The 18,306-nt window shown below is 41.6% G+C and overlaps 1 protein-coding gene across 2 annotated transcripts in view; it reads left to right on the forward strand.

The window, feature by feature from the left end:
* LOC117351504 (protein NDNF-like) overlaps positions 1-18,306 on the forward strand; it is a 51,254-nt gene that overhangs the window by 19,129 nt on the left and 13,819 nt on the right. Inside the window, exon 2 of one of the 2 annotated variants that reach the window (XM_033926847.1) lies at positions 15,216-15,426. The exons of the other annotated variant lie outside the window; for it this stretch is intronic. The gene's annotated coding sequence lies outside the window, so the exon portion shown is untranslated. The remainder of the gene's footprint in view (positions 1-15,215; positions 15,427-18,306) is intronic. 2 annotated transcript variants of the gene reach the window in all.

Consider the following 18,306-nt stretch of genomic DNA (forward strand, 5'->3'; position numbering starts at 1 on the left):
AGAAGCTTTCTCTCTGACATTGTAACATCAGAGGGAACGCTTCCAACACAGCTGTGGATCACGCGAGGAGCTGACGCCTGTGGATTTGAACAGGCAGCAAGGGAGCCGGCCAGAAACGAAACACTCGCCAGGAACAAGTTACATATAGGTGATGGCAGGCAGCTTTGAGGGGTGGGTCATATGAGTGCATCAATGTTTGGAACAGGATTCTGCTGCCACCTGCTGGTTAAAGTACTGGTTACAACTTTAAAAGTATCAAAGTTATACAAGTTATCTGAAGCAATCTAAACATACAGGGAGGATAGTTAAATTTTACATGTGGTATTTCATGCCCAATCCACACCAAATGCATTTATTGCTCTGTTTCCAATATTTATGCTAACTGTAGAGTTTAGCTGGCACATGGTAAATGCTTTGAATACTGAATAAATCCAGGATTAACAGATAAAGAGCAAATGATGTGGTTTATTTTTTTAAAAAGCTTAGGCCAAAGAGAGACTAGTATTTAGAAAGGACCAAAGGCCTATTGTCTGTTAAGGAAAGACTGCAGATTGTGCAGTGATCCTGCCTGCTGTTCATTAGGCTGTCGTCAATTCATACTAGGTTAATTATATTCTATGTAAATAGTCAATCTCTACCAGTTTGGGAATGTGCCCATTTCAACAGCACTAGGTATCCTCCATGTAAACATCATTATTCATATATATGTATTTATTTATGTCATTTTATTTATTCTACATTTTGTATACTGTCACATCACAAGTGCTTTGAGATGGTATTTACAGTCTTGAATGGGGAACAGAACATAGGGAAGGATTATGCACAAGATAACGATGCTTCAGTCACTACCTGTAAGTGAAACAGAAGGGAAAGAATTAGAGAATGGCATGGAGACAAATTTTTCCCCGTCCCCGCAGGAACTCAATTTCCCGTCCCCACAAGTTTTGTCGCTGTCCCTGCCCCTTATCCCTGTATACTACTTATATGTTCTTGAAGTCCCTACATTGTAACTTTTACTCTGTCTCTCTCCCTCCCTACAAATATTCATGTACTCAAAGACTTCATTGTTATTTTTTTCACTGACTGTCCAGCTCTTCTTATTGTAAACCGCCTCGAACTACTATGGCTTTGGCGGTATATAAAAATAAAATTATTATAATTATTATTCCTGTAAGCTCTGCCTTAACTGCACAAGCCTCGAACACTCATGATTTTAAAGTGTTTGAGGCTTGTGCAGATGAGGACGGAGCTTAGGCATTGGTGGAATGAGGCATTATGACATCACAATCTGAGCTCTAGAACGTTGCTACTTATGATTTTAAAGTGTTTCAGGCTTGTGCAGATGAGGACGGAGCTTAGGCATTGGTGGAATGAGGCATTATGACATCACAATCTGAGCTCTAGAATGTTGCTACTTATGATTTTAAAGTGGTTGAGGCTTATGCAGATGAGGACCGAGCTTAGGCATTGGTGGAATGAGGCATTATGACATCACAATCTGAGCTCTAGAATGTTGCTGCTTATGATTTTAAAGTGTTCGAGGCTTGTGCAGATGAGGACGGAGCTTAGGCATTGGTGGAATGAGGCATTATGAGATCACAATCTGAGCTCTAGAATGTTGTAACTTATGACATTAAAGTGTTTGAGGCTTGTGTAGATGAGGACGGAGCTTAGGCATTGGTGGAATGAGGCATTATGACATCACAATCTGAGCTCTAGAATGTTGCTACTTATGACATTAAAGTGTTTGAGGCTTGTGCAGATGAGGACGGAGCTTAGGCATTGGTGGAATGAGGCATTATGACATCACAATCTGAGCTCTAGAATGTTGCTACTTATGATTTGAGAGTGTTTGAGGCTTGTGCAGATGAGGACGGAGCTTAGGCATTGGTGGAATGAGGCATTATGATATCACAGTCTGAGCTCTAGAATGTTGCTACTTAGGATTTGAAAGGGTTTGAGGCTTGTGCAGATGAAGACGGAGCTTGCAGGAATTGGGCAGGGATAGGAAAAGAACTCATGGGTACAGGATGGAAAAATGAGTTCCCTCGAGGACGGGGGAAAAATTTGTCCCCATGTCATTCTCTAGTAGAAACAAGCAATTTATTAAAACAATAACCCAATGTGGCCAAGTTTCGCCTAAAAAGGCTGTGTCAGGGGAAAGGCTGTTAAAGAAACATAAAATTAAGTCAATATATAATAAAAGAATTATCAAAATATAGAATCATAATATAGAAATGCAAATTGAATACATGCAAATAAAATACATGCAAGTACAATCAAGACATATTTTAAGTATGCAAATAAAATCAAAACATGTATTAGCCCAAAGGCAAAAGCGCTGAGAGCAGAGCATGTGATCAAAATGAAAACTACATTCAAAAGTGAGCTAACAGCTTCAATAATGCAAAGGAGATACATGCAAATGAGAACAAGGGCTGAGTTAACAAACAGAGCGAAGCATGAAATAAAAAATAAACGTACAACAAAACTAATGAAGTATGCCAAGACACAAGTAATTCACAGAGGCCCGGATTCTCTAAATGTCAGCGGCTGCCTTAAAAGTGGCCACCGATCACGTGTCAATCACATGATGGCACTGTTTAAAGAATCGCGCCTCAGGCAAAGATAGGCACGGGAAATGTAGGCCAGGGTTTTCAAGGCCTACATTTCTGGCCTATACCTTTGATGTGAATTGCGCCTAATGCCAATTCTGGCATTAGCCAGGCCTACAGTGGTGTTAGGCCTCTGGAGGTGTGATTCCATCGCCGTTTGTTTAGGCGCTGGTAGGCACCTTGAAATTTTATTTAAGTACCATTTGAAACGGCGTTTTCCTCTTAACTTAGGCGCCGGTAAAGAATTCACATTATTTGCAGAGTGTGCATTCTTTGTAAAAAACGTTTACTTTTGCAAAGAGTGCACTCTTTCGGATAATGTGTGCATTCTTTCCTGATCGTACACGCATACATGACTGTGGAAACGCAATGTTCTCAGATCTTTGGATATAATTTATTCGAAAATGTCCTTGTTAAAAGCAGTAATGATGATACAGACTAAATCCACATATATCTTAAAAGGACCCGACACGGGTCGTGTTTCGGCTCAACATGCCTTCCTCGGGGATCCAAGATATAATAAGCCGACTTTGGCAATTGTGGAAAAAAGCCTCGGATTTGCAAAATGTAAAACCAAGTAGAATGCATTTATTGTGCCGGCTAGCGCTAAAAATCTTTAGCGCAGCTCGATAAAAGGGGCCCTACATTGGCGCTAGGTGCGCCAATCTAGGTGCTTAACTTTAAGCGTCATTTATAGAATCAAGGCCTTACTGCCAACTATTATGGAGGAAGTGAGAGCTCCCGTGTTAACCATGCTCTGACTAGTTAGCATATGGCATGTTTTTATAGATTACGGCTCTTACGTTCAATTTCTACTTTCTTAGATGATAAATCACTCAATATTTTAGTTCACTCTCTTATCATCTCTAAACTGGACTACTGTAATTCTCTCCTAATCAACATAACTCAAAAAGAAAATAGACGTCTCCAAATCATCCAAAATACATCATGCAAATTAATTCACAAAGCAAAGAAATTCGATCATGTTACCCCCTTATTAATCAAATCACATTGGCTTCCCATAACTCATCGAATTACCTTTAAAATTTTATTTTTGGTTTACAAAACGCTGACCTTTAACGAACCCCAATTCATTGCAAAAATGATTGTCCCTTACAAATCCTCTCATCCGTTAAGATCCTCCTCATTGCAATTGCTTTCAATCCCTTCGCTAAGAATCATAGGTACAAGACGAAATGATATGTTTTCTGTGAAAGCCCCTACATTATGGAATTCCCTTCCTAACTATATTAAAAGCGAAACAGATCTTGTCACGTTTAAGAAAATTTTAAAAACATATCTATTCCAAGATGCATACGACTCATAGAACATAACTTTTCAAGTTTTCACATTCTTATTAGATCTTCTTAACCCATTATTACCTAATGTGCTTTCCTTTTGATGTTAATTTCTATTGTAAAACAACATTGTAACTTTTTCCCTTTTTTTTCCCAACCCCTCGTGTTAGTCCAGTATTGTCTGTCTTTTAATTGACTTTTGTTATCTAAATGTATTACCACAATCTGATGGTTTTTATATTGTACATCGCTTAGACATTATTATAAGCGATTTATCAAATAAAGATTAAACTTGAAACTTGAAACTTGAAACTTGATGCGCTAACTGGTTATGCCCACGCTCACCTCTGACACACCCTTCATAAGAACATAAGAAGAGCCTTACTGGGTCAGACCAATGGTCCATCAAGCCCAGTAGCCTGTTCTCACGGTGGCCAATCCAGTCCCTAGTACCTGGCCAAAACCCAAGGAGTAGCCAAACCCCAAGGAGTAGCAACATTCTGGAACCCCAATGAGAGCAACATTCCAGAGCTGAGATTGTGATGTCATAATGCCTCAGAGTCAACCTCATCAGTGATGTTACAATGGCTTCATTGTTCTTACTTGGCACATATAAGAGGATAAGAACAGCCATATTGGGTCAGACCAATGGTCCATCAAGCCCAGTAGCCTGTTCTCACGGTGGCCAATCCAGTCCCTAGTACCTGGCCAAAACCCAAGGAGTAGCAACATTCCAGCATCTCAAAGATTAGCAATATTCTGGAACCCCAATGAGAGCAACATTCCAGAGCTGAGATTGTGATGTCATAATGCCTCAGAGTCAACTTCGTCAGTGATGTTACAATGGCTTCATTGTTCTTACTTGGCACATATAAGAGGATAAGAACAGCCATATTGGGTCAGACCAATGGTCCATCAAGCCCAGTAGCCTGTTCTCATAGTGGCCAATCCAGGTTACTAGTACCTAGCTAAAAAATGCAAAACAATTAGCACGCTCTCATCCTCAAACTAATGTGGAATGCATTATTGCATCTCACATTAGGCAACTTTCCTGTGAAAATTCACATGAGCGACATGAGGAATAATATGAAATGAGTATTTTCAGGCAGCACACGCAGTTGCGTAGTGAGGGTGAGAGGCTCCCGGGGAGGGGACACCCCTCCCCTGACCTCGTCTCCGCTCCTTCGCCAACCCCCCGCCGCACGCACCCCCCCTTCTCTTCCCTCGTACCTCTAGTTATTAACCGCTGCGAGCAGCAAGAACTTCAATGTGCTCATCGCGATTCTGTCGGCTCTCCCTCTGACGTCGCTTCCTAGGCGCGGCACCCAGAAGCGATGTCAGTGGGAGAGACGACGCAGTCGTGAGGAGCACGTTGAAGTTGTTATTCATGGCATTGAACAACCAGAGGTATGGGGGAAAGGAAGGGGAGCGTGTGCATGACTAGGGGAGGAGTGGAAAGAGGCAGGGCAGAGAGGAGGAGGGGCGCCTGGGGCGGCCCACCTCCCCTATCCCCCCTTACTATGCCACTGAGCACAAACCTACCATGTTTCTCCAAAAATAAGCCCTAGCATGATTTTCGGGATAGGTTTTAATATATGCCCTACCCCTGAAAATAAGCTCTAGTCACCAGCAGCTGCAGCAGCAACGCTTCTCCCTGCTGCCGCCACTGTGCACAACCTCCCCCCCACCACCACCACCACTGTCCGTTCTCTACCTCCCATTCGAACCGCAAGACAGGAATACCTTATAAGAAACCAGCAGCGTCGGCACTCGGCATCAATCTACACAGGCTGCTTCACAGCCTTCTATCTCCTGGGCGTTCCTCTGTTGATGATGTCATCAGCATGCTGAGTGACGCCAGCGCCAGTTTGTTATAAGGTATTCCTGTTTTGCGGTTCAGATGGGAGGGAGAGATGGGTCAGCGGGCAGAGAGGGGGGGGAGGTGCGCTGCGGGGGCTGGGGGATAGAAAATGCTACACGGGGGATGGGAGGAAGGAAGGGATAGAAGCTACAAGGGATGGGAGGGAGGGGTAGAAAGATACTGCACAAGGGGATGGGTGAGAAGGGAGGAAATATGCTGCACATGTGGTGGAGAGAAAGGAAATAGGAAGAATTGGGGTGGAGGAGGAGAAGCGAGAGATGATCATTACATGAAAAAAAATAACACATCCCCGAAAATAAGACCTAGCGCCTTTTTTGGACCCCTAATTATTATAAGGCAGTGTGTTATTTTCAGGGAAACACAGTAGTAAGAATTGCATTTGGTGGTGAGAGAGAAACTGCAGGCCAGAGAAAAATACTAGTATACCTGGAACTTCGTCAGTAGAAGGGTTTTTAGCTGCCGATCGATAGAGCGCCTGTCTCCTGATTCGGGTCCGGATTCTCAAAACTCACTGTGCCTTTAATGATGGTCGCTAAACCAGCTCCAGTCGGTTTAGCATGGCAGTATTTTATCGCGCAATTATCAGAACAGCTTCCCGTGGCCTTTCCCAAGCTTCCTGCCAGACTCCGCCTCAGCCATTCAAATGTATTACAATGAGGTCATAAATATTGAAACGGTAGTAAAATGGACTCATTAATATTTAAACGAGCACTCCAGGCGATTCTCCAAGCGCGGCACCGGCTTTTGATGACCAAAAATTACTGGTAGGTCCGGAGGTGCCGGTACTGTGAAAAGCATGTCTCAGGCGTGTGTTTCTGGCTGTTGCTCATGATAAAAAAAATTGTTTTAATACATCATTCACGTCGTAGTATAGTTGTATAATAGTTTGGGGAACAAATATCTCAAAAGCACGTGTCATAGGCACGTGTACTAAAGCCGTGTATTCCGCATGCTTGTTGAAAACCGACATTTGCACCTCCCCTCTCTTCCCTTCCCCTCCATTCAATAGCGCTAGTATGCTTATGACTGACACAACGGCCGCACATGGCTCACGCCTACGATGTGTGCATATATTGCTTTCCAGTAAGGCACACCCATGATATACGTGCCTAAGGCATAGCTTTTACCCGGCACAGGTACACATTTACATCTCTTTCTGTGGACTATTTTGCGCATGTGCCGATCACTATCATCAAAGACTCATCTCATGTCAATTTGGCGACCCTTCACGGACCTCATTTGCATGCGCGGTTCGTCGAGAATGACTTGTCTTTTTGAAATTCTTACATTTACGGTAGTGGCCTGTCGGATTTTACTGGCGATATTAGAGAATCCGGCTCTCAGAGGCTGTTGGAACAGCCCCAACCTCTGAAAGCTCTTACACGCAGACCTGAAAATTAGCAGCAAATTAGAAAAGTTTGTCTATAATCTATTGCCCTGCAGTCAGGGTTAAGTATGAAATCTAGCTCCGAACAGAAACAATAGAACATGTGATTAGAAAGATGTTTTTCAGACATAGAGTGCACAAAGACAAGCTTTACACTATGGTGGCTTCCTTTTTTGACACTATACAGAACTAATTATTAATACCACTTCCAGACAGAATGTATCCAATATATATTACTACCTATTCAGGAAAGGCCTCAGAATAGGAGCCTACGTACAGTCCTATCACAGACTGAGACTTCAATGTAGCAGCTCCTTGCTCCAATCATTGGCCAAAAACCTGAAAATTCCTTTAATTCACTTTAATTATTTTTTTAGAAATATACTTTTTAAATTTTTTAAGTTTTTTCTTCAAGTTATTCTAAATCATGTGGATACACCTCTCTGATGGTTTGGGAGAGAATATTTGACAACTGGATACTGAATACTTATCTCAGCGTTGTCATTGCTGGTTCAAATATTGCCTGTTCACTGCCAATATGTTGCCGACGTGGCCAGCGTTTCGTGGACATAACATTCGGTCCACTGCTTCAGGGCCAGAGGCAGAAACATTAAGGCATCTAAAATATATAATCAAATATTACCATAAGAGTATTATCATTCATAATTTCCTTATAATTTTTTGACAGACATACTATAGTTTGAAAGTATTAATTATGACGTTTATGTCAAATATAAAATTTCACCCAAATCTATTTCCTGGCTTGTGTGCTACTAAATCACTGGCAGACAGCCAAAAAGGAAGCAACCTCTCCATAAGGCATTCTTTTTCTCCTTTCTTAAAGACTTATAAAAATGTATTGTATTGTTTTCATGCTATTTGTAATTATCTCAGATTGTGATACACGTTTGGAAGATAACTGTCAAGGCCAAGTCCAATCTAGAGGACACTGGGGTCTTAGAAAATGCAATTTAATCTGTAACCACTCCCTTTTCCTTCAGGTTGGAGCCCTCTGGTACTCAGTAGCTACCAGGACTTGAAGCATGGGTATTTCCAAAGAGAGGGATATCAGGCAAAGGAGGAGGCAAGAGAAAAACAGCAGGAGGGTAGAACCAAATCCAAAAGGCAGAGATAGTGTCAAGAACCGGCAGTCAGAGCTCCTATGAGACACCTATCTGAGAACAAAGAGGGTTGGGAGTTCTAGAGTGACATAGCTACAGGGAGCCAATCAAAGTTTGCCTTCTACATGACCAAATCAGTCCATGGGATATTCAGAAGGACTAATCAGGAAGTACCAAATCACAAATCTAAGATCAGTAGGAGTAAAAGAGACAGGAAGAGCCCTGAGTCAACCCTCTACACCAGTAGGATGGTCCCTTCATTGATAGGATGCACAGAAGAGCCTCTCAGTACATATGGTAGAGACATGAACAGTATTAAGAAAGCAAGAGACAATATGGAAGAAATCTGAGAAAGAGTAAAGGATTGTAGAGTTGAGCAGCTCGTGGGAATGTTCAGACTCAGTAGGGTGCATAGTCTTTGTCCTCATTTTCTAGGTGTCTGGCACAGGGACCCTAATGCTCCTGGTTGCTGTTCCAATGAGTCTCTTATATTCAAAACTGTTTATTGGTCAAAGAAAAAACAGAGCACAAATGCAAAATAGTAACAAACAACGCTGACCAAATTTTTGAAAGAAAACATTCACCTCCCACCCCCCTCCCCCCACCCTCCCAAAAGTATAATCAACAACAACAACAACAAAAAAAAAAAGAAAGAGGCATGGTGTTACAATAATATGGCAGTAAATATCATCATAATTAGATACTCAATCAAATATTCAATACATGACTACGAGCATACCCGGTAAGGGATACCCAAAATGGCTCCCAAATAAGCTGTAAATTACGTCCCTGAACAGAATCCATGTCAGATATAGACAAGCGTTCCATCTTCAATTGAGAAATCATTAAAGAATGCCACTGCGATAATGTGGGGGAAATAGCATCCATCCAATGAACCAAAATTGACTTTTTCCCCAACAATAATGCACGCTTCAGAAAAAGGCGAATACCTCTCGGTATAGGATGCGTCAATAAAGAAGTAGAAAATAGCATCTTCGGATGAGGCAAACATCTAGTATTCCAAAGACGTGTAATATGGTGATGAAGAATGGTCCAAAATCTCAACACCACAGGACAAGAATAAAACATATGTCCCAAGGTGGCATTAACACCCCCACATTTAGGGCAACAAGAATCTAAACGAATAGCCACCCGATAAGCCCTAGCTGGAGAAATATAAATACGCATCAGCAGTTTATATTGCATTTCAATCATAGGAATGGAAGCCCATACTTGCCTCAATGATTTCAAAAAAGACCTTAATACAACAACCGAAATGGGGATTCCCAAATCCAAAGACCACCTGTCGCTCAGAGAAGCAAAATTATATTCCGGGGCTCAATGAGTCTCTTATAAACAACTTAACAAACAATTCTATAATATCTTGGCACCAAGTTTCCTTTATACAATACTAGTATATGTTGGCATTGGCACACTAATGTGTAGGATTTATTCTTATGCCATGTCAATGGCAAGTATATACTTCTAGTTACGCACATAGGCCCCGATTCTATAAATGATGCCTAAAGTTAGATGCTTAGATGGCACGCCTAGCTAATCTAGATGCCTAACTTAATTGAAAACCAACAAAAATGGAGCAAGAACCTCTCTAAAACATCGAGAGGGGAATGATTAGAGAAACTGTCCAAGAAAATATACTAAATAATCACTCAATTATAAGTAAATAGGGTGCTTGTAACCGTACAACTGTTCATAGAGTTTTCTGCTCAGAGAAATGGAGGTGATAACAGATCTACCACCTCACCGCCCAATCATTGCTTCAACTCTAGAAGCCTGTTGTGAAATCTGACAATATTTAAAAAGTGCGCAAAGCTACTTCTGTTTCAAAATAATAGACATAGTGATTTTAGTCTGGAACAGCAAACTTATCTTTGGCTTGCGGGTTCTGACGGACGTGGCCCGTTTCGTTCCTGCTTCAGGGAACCGAAAAAGAGTTGTAAAAATACTCAAAGCGAGGGCGCAGTGAAACTCTGAAAATACAAAAATGTTAAAAGATGAAAACTTTATTTCTATTTCATGAACGTTAAAAATCTACGAAGTAAAAAGCTATACAAAATGCATTAAGGCTACGAATGGCACTTACCAACTTTAACGACTAATTTTTCGTGTAAGCTTTTCATTAGAGCTACCTCCTCATAGTGTGTCCGCTGCTACACTGACACCAGAACAAGTTATAAAAGACTATTATGTCAATACGTGATTGATGCAAACGGCTGTCAACCAATTAAAACCCCCGCACCAAAAGCGTGGGCTATTTGAAAAAATTGAAAATAAAAAAAGAAAGAAACAATGCAAACAAGGCATATGTACAAAAGAAAAAGTAAAACCTAAACGAAAAATTCTTTATAAAAATGCTCGCCACTCAATCTCACTGTTTTAGCCTCTCGGATGGAGAGTATCTAACTTGAAAATCCAGCTGTTCTTTCACATAAAGTTTCCCTTTTAGATCACCCCCTCGAGGTAAGATGGGAGCTTCCAAGATGGAGAAACGTAATGCGGGCACTGGATGATTTTCATGTGTCCAGTGTTGAGTAAGTGGAGCTTCAAGTACTTGGGAGGTGATTCTGGATATGTGTTCTCCAATGCGGACCCGAATACTCCGTACAGTGTGTCCTATATATAATAATTTGCATGGACACTGGATCACATATACCACACCACTTGTACTGCAATTTGTAGATGATAAGACTCTTGCATTTCAAGCGGGTAAACTGCAGTCCTGGCTGGGTAAATGCATTGGTAGATAAAAGGAGCCTTTAAATTCCTTATGATTAATAGACGTTAGTTGTTTCCAGTCCCAGTTTAATTGTGGCACACGCATACCCTTTTTGGAAGATTTTTTAGCCAATGATGTGGGCGGTGGAGGTTTGGGCTGTTGAGCTCTACCTCAATAAACCTGGCTTTTTCTTCCAGGGGTTAATGCTCTCAGTTAAATAAAGTGGAGCACATAGAGTGAATATAGCTGGTTAAATTGTGTTGAATATGAACCTCTCTGTGTTTACGATGGCAAAATTAAAAGGATTTATCGAGGATGGCTCTAACAATCTTGCAGAAATGCACAATTAATTTATTTAAAAACTTAATAGACCGCCTGGAGTCACACACATAAAGCAAAAACAAAAAAACAATGCAAATCAAAACTTATGAAAATAAGACCTAAACATTCTTCAGTAATGTATTTGATAAAATGTTACAAAAGTGCTCAAACGACGTTAGGAAAGACAGGTCAAAAGTATGCGTCTACAAACAGCATACTTTAGGAGAGCAACGAAATTGGTAAGAGGGCTGGAACACTGCTCATTCGCCGAGAGGCTGGATAGGCTGGGGCTCTTCTCTCTGGAGAAAAGGAGGCTCAGGGGAGATATGATAGAGACCTTCAAGATCATGAGGGGCATAGAGAAGGTGGATAGGGACAGATTCTTCAGACTGAAGGGGACAACAAGTACGAGGGGGCATTCGGAGAAACTGAAGGGAGACAGGTTCAAAACAAATGCAAGGAAGTTTTTTTTCACACAAAGGGTCGTGGACACTTGGAATGCGCTACCGGAGGAAGTGATCAGGCAGAGTACGGTACAGGGATTCAAGCAGGGATTGGATGGATTCCTGAGGGATAGAGGGATCGTGGGATACTGAGGGAGGAGCTGGGAGGTAACACAAGTATAGGAAGTTAACCAGGTAATGAGTATAAACCAACCAGGTCGTGCATGTGCAAGACCGGAGGGCTAGGACTTCGATAGGAAGGCAGGACTTAAATGAGAAACCAAGGTGGCAAGGGAGCCCCTTCTGATGATTCAGACAAGTCTTGACCTGTTTTGGGCCGCCGCGGGAGCGGACTGCTGGGCGGGATGGACCTGTGGTCTGACCCGGCGGAGGCACTGCTTATGTTCTTATGTTCTTATGCAACAGAGTTTATATTTTCCTAAAAAATTCACTGGGATGGGGCAAGGGAGACTGCTGCAATTAATGCGCCATCTCCAACTTACTATTTTGTGGGAAAAATAATAATAGCTTTGAAAAGTTATTCACATTTTTTTAATGTACCTGCTCTCTGCCCTAAATGCACCTTGAAATCACCTGACCGTGTGATTACGATAATTAAATCATGTGCCTAGAGGAGAAATTGCAAAAGCACTAGTTTATTAACACAAGAAATGCTTTCTCTGTTCTTCCCTACTTGCGTTTCGTACACATTATGCAACCCACACAGTACATTCTCTCTCCAGCCTCGAGAAAAGCATGTGGATCACTGATGTTGCATTATGCTGTATGCAACATGTAAAGTGACCCGGAGCAATTCTAAGAAATAATAGAAATAAACATCGGCCTCAGTTCTGCATAATTTTCCAAGCCCTCAATTCAAAGGTGTTCATTCCGTAATCTTTTATCTAAGAACATAAGAACTGCCCTCTCCGGATCAGACCTTCGGTCCATCAAGTCTGGCGATCCGCACACGCAGAGGCCCAGCCAGGTGTACCCATATCCCTCTATGCCTCTCGTAAGGAGATGTGCATCTAGTTTGCTTTTAAATCCTAGAACGGTAGATTCCGCAATAACCTCCTCTAGGAGAGCATTCCAGGTGTCCACCACTCGTTGCGTGAAGCAGAACTTCCTGATATTTGTCCTGGACTTGTCCCCCCATAGCTTCAGTCCATGTCCTCTTGTCCGTGTCACAATCTCAGCTCTGGAATGTTGCTACTCTTTGGGGTTCTGGAATCTTTTGTTACTCTTTGGTATTCTGGAATGTTGCTACTCCATTGTAACATCACTGATGAGGTTGGCTCTAAGGTACTGTGGAATGAGGCATCATAAGAACATAAGAACTGCCGTCTCCGGATCAGACCTTCGGTCCATCAAGTCTGGCGATCTGCACACGCGGAGGCCCAGCCAGGTGTACACCTGGCGTAATTTTAGTCACCCTTATCCCTCTATGCCTCTCGTAAGGAGATGTGCGTCTAGTTTGCTTTTAAATCCTAGAACGGTAGATTCCGCAATAACCTCCTCTGGGAGAGCATTCCAGGTGTCCACCACTCGTTGCGTGAAGCAGAACTTCCTGATATTTGTCCTGGACTTGTCCCCCCCTTAGCTTCAGTCCATGTCCTCTTGTCCGTGTCACATTGGACATTGTAAATAATTTTTTTTCCTGCTCTATTTTGTCGATTCCTTTCAGTATTTTGAAAGTCTCGATCATATCCCCTCGCAGTCTCCTTTTCTCAAGGGAGAACAATCCCAGTCTCTTAAGTCTCTTAAGTCGTTCCTCGTATTCCAAGTTCTCCATACCTTTTATTAGCTTCGTTGCTCATCTATGCACCCTCTCCAGAAGTTTTATATCCCTCTTTAGGTTGGGAGACCAATGTTGAACACAGTATTCCAAGTGTGGTCTGACCATTGCCCTATAAAGCGGATCTAGCAGATGTATTGTTCGTGTTGGCTTCTCACATTCTTTGTGCCAAATTGAAACGCTTCTTTTGAAGCGATCCATATCCTACCCTAGTGTCTAAGCCCCTCCCTCTCAAGATTTTATGTTCTCATTGTATTTAAGCGCTACCCTTTTCCCCTTTTTATACCAGTAAGTCTATTTGTTTTGTTGCCCCGCCACTTTTTATTTTATTTTAACAATATTTTGATCATTGTAAACCGTTTAGGTATGCATTTGATAAATGGTATATCAAAGATTAAATAAACTTGGAAACTTTGTAGGTCCTTGAATTTTGCAAAATAGAACGCAGTGACTCATGTTCTTTTGTTCATATAGGTAGGCTACTGTGCCGCTCGTACTTCATTCTCACCCCAAAGAGTTCTGGGAGTTTTGTTTCCATTGGCTAAAGCCGGTCTACAGCACAGCTGACTGTGCCAGTGTAGAAGGATGGATTCCCATGAGCCTTTGCTACTATCCCTGAATGCTGACCCTGTGTGTGCTCTTAGACCCGGGCCTATCCTTGGCAAGGAGCACCAACTCTGCCAGTTCCAAAGCCATGGCTAACAAAGGAAAGGCAGTTTCATCCGAGACTTTTGGGGGGTAATTTTATAAAGAATTATTGACATGTAATGGCCTTTTCACAAGCGTAAAAGGGTTCTTATATAATGACCTGAGAGTTATATGTATAAAAATATGCACACACGTAGAGTGCACTTGTTTTCATATCCCTCCATAAAATCCTGTCATTATAAGACGTTCCTTGAGAGAAGCCTCTCATTTGAAGCAGCTAAATTGAATGTATGGCTTGGAAAAATGATGTTAGAGGTCTCTTCCTATCTTGATTTTAGAAAATTGTTACAGACTCAACTCTTTGATAGGCTGGTATCTTAATGCATTCTGCTTCATTTTTTCAATCAAGTTCCTTATATTCAACTTGATGTATTTTATCTGTTCTATATATTACTTCTTTCCCTGCCATGCCGGTATTTTCTGCATTATATTGTAAATGCTTTCTGTCTTTATCTGTTTTTAAGCCCATTATTCTAATTTGTATTTTATCTGTATCCCATGTATTAGCTCACCTTGTTGTGAACCGCTTAGAACTTTTTCGGTATGGTGGTATATAAGAATAAAATTATTATTATTATTATGGTGACACTGAATAACCCATGTGCTCATCCCAGTACGTGTGCATTGTGAGGGGCAGTGGGAGGGGTGCAGCCTTTGTGAGTGGAAGGAAGGGAAACCCTCAGCTGAAAGCCTTTGAGGGAAGAGCTTTGCCACTGCAGAAATATTTTTCCTCTCTTTATCTTATGCAAACTTGGTCAGGTCTCAGCTTTGATTGATTTCACACTAACCTGCAGGTGTGTCAGTTCTCTCTATCGGGTGTGGCTGAGTCAGTAATATATTACTTTTAATATAACCATTCAGGCGAGACCGAGCAGAGCCTCTCTTCTCATTGTTTTCTTCCACAGGTGTACAAAAAAAAACAATCAAACTGGTTTAATGTCTCCAGAGCTGGAATAGTTGTTGCCTCCTGATCCAGCAGGAACAGAACAGGGTGAAAAATTCCGTGACCGACCCAGGGAAGACCAGCAGGATTCTCATAAGATACAATGATCTTCAATTGACAACTTCAGGGAGGACGTGAAACCCTCTGCAGATCCCTCAGCCTCTCCTAATCCTGTAAGGATACATTTATTTACAATTTTCAGCCCTTCTTTCTCTTGTTCTGTTTTAGTCACTTTTTTTCCAGTACTGGTATTTTCATAAATAGTACGGTTCTGTTTGTCACCTGCACAACATGACACAACTGGCTTCTAAGGGGATTTTCCCCTACATTTGGATAAATCGAATCCTGTAAGGGATATCAAATTGCACTGATTGCTCTATATCATAAGAGGTACCATTCCCAGCTAAAGGGATATGCTTTTCAAGGGACATCAGTGCTGTGGTAACAGCGGATGGGTTTAGAAAAGGTTTGGACAAGTTCCTGGAGGAAAAGTTCATAGTCCGCTATTGAGACAGACAGGGGGAAGCCACTGCTTGTCCTGGGATTGGTAACGTGGAATGTTGCTACTATTTGGGATTCTGGAATCTTGTTAACTCTTTGGGATTCCAGAATGTTGCTACTATTTGGGTTTTTGCCAGGTACTTGTGACCTGGATTGGCCACTGTTGGAAAGATGGACCATTGGTCTGACCCTATATGGCTAGTGTTATTATATTTTGGAAATCACAGGGGAAGTCAAGAATCTGCGGATTCTAGTGGACACAAAACACTTAGACCTGAAGTATTTATTTATTTATATACCACTTATATCCTAAGTGGTTTTACATTCAGGTACTTTATCATATTTCCCTATCTGTCCCAATGGGCTCAAATTCTATCTAGTGTACCTGGGCAATGAGGGGATTAAGTGACTTGCCCAAGGTCACAAAGAGCAGTGAGGGATTTGAACCCACAACCTCAGAGTGCTGAGGCTGTAGCTCAAACCACTGCGCCATTCACTCCCCCTCAGTAGCAGGGGAGTTGCCACTTTTCAGGCTAATATTCTGAAGTGACGGCTCTAATGCTAAATTTATGTATCTATATGGTTTGGTTTGTATCCTGTCCTCCCCAACGAGCTCAGAATGGGTTACAGAGTTAACATATAAAATGTATAGACAACAGATTGAAAACTTACATGGTCACTCTGTGCTTTGGATGGCAAATCCCATCTGTCCTGAAAAGGGGCATCATTTGGGGTGAAGCAAGGACAGCTTCTGAATTTATAGGAAGTAATTCTCTGACAGAGCAATGGTCAGACCACACTTGGAATACTGTGTCCAACACTGGTCTCCCTACCTAAAGTTTCAAGTTTATTGGTTTTTTTATAACCCGATCATAAAACAAATATCTGACCGGTTAACAATAAAATCTAGATAGAAAAGAAAGAAGTAGTTAGATGTGTTGGGAGGGTGCAAAGACGAGCCACGAAGCTAGTTAAAGGTATCAAGAACTTGAGCTACAAAGAACGCCTCGGAAAACTGGGATTGTTCACCCTCGAGAAGAGAAGACTGCGAGGGGACATGATAGAGACTTTTAAAATACTAAAAGGATTCGACAAAATAGAGCAAGAAACATCGTTATTCACATTGTCCAATGTGACTCAGACAAGAGGTCATGGATTAAAGCTGAGGGGCACCAGGCCCAGGACAAATATCAGGAAATTCTGCTTCGCACAACGAGTGGTGGACGCTTGGAACGCACTCCCGGAGGAGGTCGTGATGGAGACCACCATTCCGGGATTCAAGGACATCTTCTAACCTTCTGATTTGCAACAGCAGGAACAGGTGCATCAGTAGGAAAACAGTGTCCAGCTCCCTCACATCTGGGATGATTTGTTTTAAGTCTCTTAAGAACATAAGAATAGCCATACAGGGTCACACCAATGTATCCTGTTTCAACAGAGGCCAATCCAAGTCACAAGTACCTGGCAAAAGCCCAAATAGCAACATTCCATGCTATCGATCCCAGGGCATGGCTTCCCCTATGTCTGTCTCAAAAGAAGGAAATAAAATCACAGCCCTAAAATGGAAGAATTTCAACACTGAGTAATCCATCCGGGGTACCTCAAGGTTCCCCGCTGTCACCCCCGCTGTTCAATATTTATATTTCATCCCTAGGACATCTATTGCAAAGTCTGAATCTAAACTTTTATATAGATGCAAATGATAGTTCCATTTTAATTCCTTTAAATAATTTTACTACTGACATTTTAAAACAAATTTCTCATATCACGACTGTGATAGAGCAGTGGGCAATCAATTTTAAATTGAAACTTAATACAGAAAAGACCAAACTTTTTCTGGCCAGCCCAAATGACAAAATAACTAAACCATCGCTTCACTTAGCCCCTAAATACATAACAGATCTTTTCTCCTTCACAACCAACAGACACAAACGAAGCTCACATCTGAACTTTGTCTCTCCACCGGTTAGAGGTTGTAAATTTAAAAGTCATTACCAACATCTTCTCGCACATCAAGCAGCTTTATGGGGTAAAGACCTCGAACAATTGCTTGTGCCCACTACCTATGGGGAATTCAGGAAACGCCTAAAAACACATCTGTTCCTGACATACTTAGGAAACCAACCTATACAATCTCAATCCTCAACAAATGATCGCTAGAATTACCAATAATTAAGTCTGTACTTTGTTTATTCCATTTAATCTGTAACATTTCTAATCTGTAACATTTCTAAAAATTGTAAACCGCATAGAACTTCACGGTCCTGCGGTATATAAACTGTTATAACATTAGCATTCGCATTCCCGTCACCTGCAACTGAAAGCTAATCACCATCAATCAATAATCACACAACTCAGTTTTATTGGAATAAATATTTGGCCGCAGCTTTATTATCTATCTGAATATTATCTTCACTTACAATGCAATCTGTGTCCAAAAACCAACAAACCCCCAATGCATATTTCACACACCCCAAGGGAGCTATTCGGTGTCGAAACTAGCTCCAGTTAAGTCTTTAAATTTATAACATTCCCCCAAACGGCCCACGGTG

The sequence above is a fragment of the Geotrypetes seraphini genome, chromosome 18 (assembly GCF_902459505.1).
Source record: "Geotrypetes seraphini chromosome 18, aGeoSer1.1, whole genome shotgun sequence".
Classification (NCBI taxonomy): Eukaryota; Metazoa; Chordata; class Amphibia; order Gymnophiona; family Dermophiidae; genus Geotrypetes; species Geotrypetes seraphini.